At 36.9% G+C, this 7,909-nt stretch overlaps 1 pseudogene; it reads right to left on the minus strand.

The window, feature by feature from the left end:
• Window positions 1-2,586: 2,586 nt before the first annotated feature.
• LOC145246320 (U2 spliceosomal RNA) lies at window positions 2,587-2,799 on the minus strand (annotated as a pseudogene).
• Between the last annotated feature and the right edge of the window lie 5,110 nt (window positions 2,800-7,909).

The raw sequence follows: 7,909 nt of genomic DNA on the forward strand, positions 1-7,909 counted from the left end.
TGCATGAATATAATTACACGAAATAGTTAACTGTAGATGATCATCCCATAAGAAAACCGAAAAGACTAATAAGAAATTAATTAAAATGAATGTTTAAAAGAATATGCAAATTAGCTAGATCTTTTGCAGATGAATGCAATTCCACGATCCATATATAACAAAGTTGTATTTTCTTTTTAAATAAATAGAAAAAAGGGTTTTTAATATGAATATCAATGCACAAAAAACAAGTGAAGCATGCATGGTCCCCCATGAGTACCCCGTGAACGAGGCATAAATTTTGCCCTCCCCTTCTCCATTTAACCCTAAAAGTCCCCAAGGAACATTAAATTATGATGAAAATGACCAAACGGTGTAGTTTTAGGCCTTAACTTATGTAAATTTGAATTCTACACCATGAAAAAAAGAAATGACTAAGTCCATCAGTTACCCCCCCCCCCCGCCCCACCCTCACCCCATTTAGCCCCAAAATTCCCCAAGGCCTTAACATATTTAAATGAAAAATTTCCCCCACTTTTTATCTGGGCCTAAATCAAAACATGGATTCCATGAACAAAGCTTCTTTCTTAGAACTGCACGCCTGTGGAACTCTGTTCCGTCTACCTGCTTCCCACCTGACTACAACTTGGACTACAACACTAACAAATTCCTAATGAACCGCCCCCTTAAGTAAACACTTCATCAAATCTCCACACTAACGTAATGTACTTGCAATAACCCTTATCCCTGAGTGGCTTCCGGGCCTTGATAAGTGGTGACCACTGTGTAAAAAAAAAATTTGAGTTCAGCACCATGCAAAGCTGCTAAATAGACATACACTGAAAATATTGGACAAATATGGTAAAATAGTCTCAAAAATGGATTGTTTTTATTAAGCCTAAAAGAGCCCCTGGTGTACACCCAAGAGTTATTGCAAAGTTTAGACAAACAAAATTATATAAAAATCAGTTAGTTACAACTTTTCAGAAAGTTTTATAAAAATCCAAGGCATCAATTTGTCTTAATAAGCACAAAAGTGTCAATTTTAGCCATTTTAATCCGAAACGTACTCCTAGGGGGCAACCGGAGTTTTCCCTGAAAATCTGTTATGTTAGATTTTTACTCATATCATGTTTAATGTTTGTGCAAAATTTCCAAAAATTCCAAGGCGTAGTTATTGAGAAAAGTGCGGACAGACAAACAGACAAACGGACAAGGGTAAATTTACAGGTCCACCCTCCTTTTGTCAGAGGACCAAAAACAAACAACAGAAAAAAAGGAAGATAGAACAAACTCCACTTGACATCTTGACACCTCTTCACTGGCAAGTCACACACCAACCAACCAACCCCTTTACAACTTACGTCTCTCTCTCTCTCTCTCTCTCTCTCTCTCTCTCTCTCTCTTTGTCAATAAACTAGAAGCTTTATTGTAAATAAAACTTATACTTTGAAATTCTGTCATCTAAGCTTCAGCCTCTGTCCCATCGACAAAATGTAGCATCCCTCTGCCTGTTCTACAAGTACTTTAATGGGGAATGCTCCGACGAACTGCAAGCACTTGTACCCCCTCGACGTAAATACCCCCGACAAACCCGACAAGCAGCAAAATCCCACCCCTTCACAGTTGAGATCCCTAGATGTAAGAGAGCCTTCTACTCCAGTAGTTTCTTCCCCAGAACCGCTAGACTTTGGAATTCCCTTCTGGGTTCCTGCTTCCCCAACTGTACTGATATGCAGAAGTTCAAGTGTAACGTGAACTGACACCTTGCTGTCCAACTCCCCACATAGCACCCCTGTAGCTTATGTCCCTGATAGTACCTATTTACTATACCTCCCCATGGGACAGAGTTAGACACCAGGGTCGTTTTTTTAACGTGGAGAAAAGGTACAAAAATAAAAATTGTCTCAGTCGTGAAGGATTTCTCCTCCACCGAAAGAGAACAAGAAATGGAAGTGCAGCATCTGAAGAACAGATGGTATTTATTTGCTCCCCCACCGAGCAAACCAGGCACAAGGCCGATTTTTAATGTGAGGAGTGAAGGGGAAATGGGGACCAACTCCCCGGGGAGGAGGGGAGCTGGATAGTGACAATTGGTATGAAGGGTTGCCCCTACATTGACCAAGGTCTTATATGTGGGGTCGCCCCCACATATGGTCTTTGCTTGCAGTATCTGCTGGAACAGATGGTATTTATTTGCTCCCCCACCGAGCAAATTAGGCACAAGGCCGATTTTTAATGTGAGGAGTGAAGGGAGGGGGAAGGGAAAAAGGGGACCAGCTCCCGAGAGGTGGGAAATGGGAGCTGGTTAAAGGTCAGGCATGTGGGGTTGCCCCCACATCTGGTCTTTGCTAGTCATAGCTAGTCCTAGCTAGTCATAGCTTGCAGTATCTGCCGGAACAGATGGTATTTATTTGCTCCCCCACTGAGCAAATTAGGCACAAGGCCGTTTTTAATGTGAGGTAAAAACCAGCTCCCCTAAAAGTAGGCAAAAAGGGGGCACTCTGGTTACCAAAAATAATAATTGTCCCAGTATAGAGGGTTTCCTCTCCATTGACTGGTACAAATTATCTTAAGTGCAGCATCTGCCGGAACAGATGGTATTTATTTGCTCCCCCACTGAGCAAATTAGGCACAAGGCCGTTTTTAATGTGAGATAAAAACCAGCTCCCCTAAAAGGGGTCACTCTGGTTACCAAAAATAATAATTGTCCCAGTATAGAGGGTTTCCCCTCCATTGACTGGTACAAACTATCTTAAGTGCAGCATCTGCCGGAACAGATACTACACTTTGATCTTGACCAAAAGGCCAAGAAGGTAGTAGCCCACTACATCAAAGTGGCAATGTGTCTTGTTTGGGGTGAAAATGTAATGAAAAAAAATTTTTTTTTAATTCGTCTCTGTGTTGATTTTGAGAATAGTGACAAAAGAATTGTCAGTGTGTATATATTATATAAATTATATATACACTCAACAGCACAACAGCTGTACTACCCTTGTCTTTGAACCACTTGAAGGTAAATGGTAAAAATTAAGCTGGCCAATGGGAAGTGTGCGCTCCTAAAATAAAGGGTGAACAGCCGGCGTGTTGTAGGAGCCAATAGCCAAGGTTTTGTGAACTGAGGGAGAGAAGAAACAAAAGGGATCAAGAGAAAACATGTGACCGATACAGTGTCAAGTGTGAAGAGAATTTGCTTTCGGAGTTAAAGCCGACAACACTTCTCTGCTAAGGACTACTTCAAGACCAATGAAAACTGAAGAGAAGATATCCCATCTCCCTGCAAAAGGCATAAGTATTTTTCGAAACACTTAGCTTTCAATTCCTTTCTTTCTCTGTTCTTTCAAGCATCTGGGCAGGAGCTGCTAGAAAGGACTTGTCCTGCCTTGATAGAGTTCAAAATAGACTTCGTAGCCTCGTAAGAGATGTCCTTTTCTCTTCCCTGCAACCTCTATCTCACAGAAGAGATGTTGCGTGTTTGTCTCTGCTGTATCGTTATTTTCATGGAAAGTGTTTGATTGAGCTTTAATCTATGGATCCTTCTCGCCAAACTTTCACAAGAAACGCTCGTCTAGCTGAAAACACTATCGATAATTCCCCCCACTCGTTATCTGTGCCTAAACCTAAACGTAGATTCCACGAACAAAGCTTCTTTCTTAGAACTGCACGTCTGTGGAATTGTCTTCCATTTTCCTGCTTTCCAGCTGACTACAATATGGTTTTTTTCAAGTCTAACGTAAACAATTTCTTGATGAGCCGTTCCACTTGTTAACAAATTTACCAAATTTCAATTACTATCGATTACTATCGATTACTATAATGTCCAATTTCTACTGTACACTCTTTAACTCTTATCCTCGAGTGACCTCTTGGCCTTGATAAGTGGTGATGCCTATGTAAAAAAAAAAAAGCATAAAACTAAACCGTTTTAATGCTCAAATTTAAACCCAAATTTTATTGCACATAAAAGCTATCTCAAATGCTAAATGTTACTTGATGGTTCTGTTGTTATTACATGTTTTAACACATAAAAAAAACACATAAAATCATATTGTTCTTTTTGAAAATGTTAGGTTTATATCAGGAAGTCCAATCAACCAAACTGCTTTAGGAATTAAAAGAAAAAAATTGGTTGATCGCACATAGTCTATTCATGAATTATACACATAAAAAAATTAAGAGGTGAATGTAAAAAAAACTATATTGAAATAAAATAAAATACTTAAAAACACATTTCAGACCATTGCTTGCTGCGAGACTGTTAGTGTTTACAGAAGCGCATTTGAACCAAAGTCGAACACGTATCTGACGAAGAGATCTTTCTCGAAATATTATAGAACACGGATATTCCATCAGACCAGCTGACAATGCAAATATAAATAAAATGTGTGTATGAAATGTATAAAGATATACACATTTTGACCGCTTAGCAGCTATTTTTGCCGGCTAAAACCTAATCAAATTTGTTCCACAAGTTCAGATCCTCTAGATATCAAGTTTCAAATCTGGAGACCAAAAATTGATAAAGGAATTTGCAAGAGACGATTCGACACACACACACACACACACACACAAGATCACTTATGCATGTAAATAAATAAATACGTCCTATAAAAAATGAGGGCGATCTACTCATATATATATATATATAACAAAAAGAACTTATAGCTCTTAAAAACCTGCTAAGGTAGCAGAAAAAAATAAAAATAACGCTTTGAAGTTGTTAAAATTGCTAAAAATAACTATACTCATGTATTTGTAGTTGTATTAATAAAGCTATTCTTCATCTGCTTCAGATTGTGTCTTGCTGTTACCTCTGCATTCTACTGCCTTCTGCATTTTAGATTTAATAAAAAAAACATAATCTGTAAATGATCGGTTTACAAGACTGAATCTGTTAAACGTTTAAGAATATTATCAACCTGAAACATAAACTCCTTATACTAAAATGAATAGAGTCAGCATTACATAACTCAAAGGTTTGATACACCGTAACAAAATAAACACTGAGTCTCTAGGTATTAACCACCTGATGAAGGCAAGAGGAATAGTTGGCCGAAACGTTGTGAAACAACGACTAGAAGTTGAGGATAATAGTCCACAAATAAATAAATAAATAAATTACTCATCTTAAAAGAATGCCAATAATAAAAATAATAAAACAAAGTCTTCCTTTCGTTTCTGAATTTTTGAGATGAGGATTGGTTATTTATATTATTTGGATTCATCAGACTACTGTTCTCATCTTGAGTGTGATCTTCACAACATTTCGGTCGATGTAACCTCCGGCCTTCTTCAGGTGTATCTTATCGAACTCGGGAATGTTTCCGTCGAACTTGGGAATTTGGACAGAATTTTGGGCGGAACCCTTTATTTACTTCATGGGGGTATCATGCGCTTGTTCCACCAGCTATGACTGGATAGAGGTCCTAAGTAATTGGCAAAAAAAAAAAAAAAAATGCAATTGCGAATTACTTAGGATCTATATCCAGTTATGGCTGACAGAACAAGAGTATGATACTCCCGTGAAGTAAATAAAGGCTTCTGTTCAAAACTCTGTCCAAATTCCCGAGTTTGACAGGAACATTCCCGAGTTCGATTAGATACAACTGAAGAAGGTCGGAGGTGAAAATCACACCGAAGCTGAGAACAGTAGTCCGATGAATACAAACAGTCTTCTTATTTTGCATTCCAACCAGTAACTATTTCCAATTGTTTCTGGAAAAAATTCAAATAGCATTAATGACAAACTAATGTAAATAGGTTCATTCAGAAGAAAAAAAAATCTTTACTTTCCTCGATCAATTACAGGAGAAGCATTTGAAAAAATATTTAAAATGGTTTACTCATACAATATACATTTACTTTCATGCTTTGCAAAAATATATGTGTGCATTATACAGGGTGTTTACATTAATTTGAACATTTTTAAAAAAGCAACAAATCACTAATTAACTGTTTGGTAATATTAAAAAGAATCAGAATTGATAATTGTATTGAAATCAGGAATTTAGAACAGAATCGGCAATTGTTTTGGAATCGGGAAAAATTTTGGAATTGTCTAATTAATAACTGGTTGATATGCTGTAAGACAAAACAAACAAACGAATACATTTGTATGATATTTCAAAGAAAGTATCCCACTGTTTTAGGCCGACGAACTAAAATCTATTGGCCGACACCCTCAAGTGTATTTTTTTTACGTTTGCAAAAATATATGCACATATTACATGGATTTTTACAGTCGTCTGCAAATGAAAGAATAAGAAAAACAAAACAATTCTATAGCTAAATATTTAGTGATCTCTTACAATGTTTCTGACAAAGGGGGAATAATTGCTGTTTTCTTGGTTGGAATCTATCCCTTTAACACTTATCGGTGGCTAGTTTTTGACCTTGAAGTACTATTTATTTAGTATTTATTTATTTGCTGTTTACATCAAGTGGTTTCATGCCTTTTCTGTGGCGATTTCCATAAACTAATAAAAAAAATACACTTGTATTCTATTCCATAGAGTGTACTCCACTGTTTCAGATTGACATAGATAGACAGATTATAAAGATGGACTGAACTTTTTAGCTCATTAAAACTGGAAAAAAATTATGGCCTGTTGACTTAGAATGAGTGTTTTATGTCAAATTGATGGTTGAATATGATTAAATTTGTGCTCATTTTTGGCATTAAATATTAATCAATATTCATCCCTAACTGTGCATTGAACGAATACAATAGTACTTTGTTCGTTGCACCTTATTATAACAGAGGTTTGTTCAAAATTTCAGCCTAGATCGGCCTAGTAGTTTCTAAGAAAACTTCTGGAGTAAATGTGGTATTGTGATAATTAATCCCTAACTGTGCATTGAACGGAAACCATAATTCTTATTTCTCTGCATCTTATCATAACAAAATTCCATACAAAATTTCAGCCAAATCAGCCCTGTAGTTTCCGAAAAAAAAAAGTAGAATGAATATGCAGACTAAGCGAAATATAATATAGGTGATAATATGAAGATTTTAGTTGACTTTTCCTTTTCCCTTTCTAATATTAGCTGCTCTACAATATCTCCTCGCTTCAACCTTGATTGGGGGGGGGGGGGTTTCATGTGAAAACTACCATCTGCTTTCCTCATAATTTTTGTACATATTCTAAGTTTTATATGCTGCTTGATCACATGACAGTCGTGTCATTACTAGGGCTATGACAAGAGAATACTCTTATCATTGCTTTGACTCTCGAGTATATATCCAACACAGTTAGGAGCTGCTAGAAAGGACTTGTCCTGCCTTGATAGAGTTCAAAATAGACTTCGTAGCCTCGTAGGAGATGTCCTTTTCTCTTCCTTGCAACCTCTATCTCACAGAAGAGATGTTGCGAGTTTGTCTCTGATGTATCGTTATTTTCATAGAAAGTGTTCAACTGAGCTTCATTCCAATCTATGGTCCCCCCCTCGCAAAACTTTCACAAGAAACACTCGTCTAGCTGTAAACACTATCAATAATTCCCCCCACTCTTTATCTGTGCCTAAACCTAAACGTAGATTCCATGAACAAAGCTTTTTTATTAGAACTGCACGCCTGTGGAATTGTCTTCCGTTTTCCTGCTTTCCGGCTGACTACAATATGGTTGTCTTCAAGTCTAACGTAAATAAGTTCTTGATGAGCCGTTCCATATAAGTTACCAAATTTAACAAATTTTCATTACTAATGATATTATATTGTCCAATTTTTACTGTACACTCTTTAACCCTTATCCTTGAGTGGCCTATTGGCCTTGATAATGTGGTGATACCTATGAAAAAAAAAAAAAAAGAAAAAGTCCAATGTGAACAAGTTCTAATTGAATCGTCCCCCTAAGTAATCCAAGTTACAAAATTCCCACTGTTTACTATGCTAAAATCACAATGATTAATGTATACCTATTAACCCTTATCC

The sequence above is a fragment of the Euprymna scolopes genome, chromosome 23 (assembly GCF_053919585.1).
Source record: "Euprymna scolopes isolate OS-2025 chromosome 23, ASM5391958v1, whole genome shotgun sequence".
NCBI lineage: Eukaryota > Metazoa > Mollusca > Cephalopoda > Sepiida > Sepiolidae > Euprymna > Euprymna scolopes.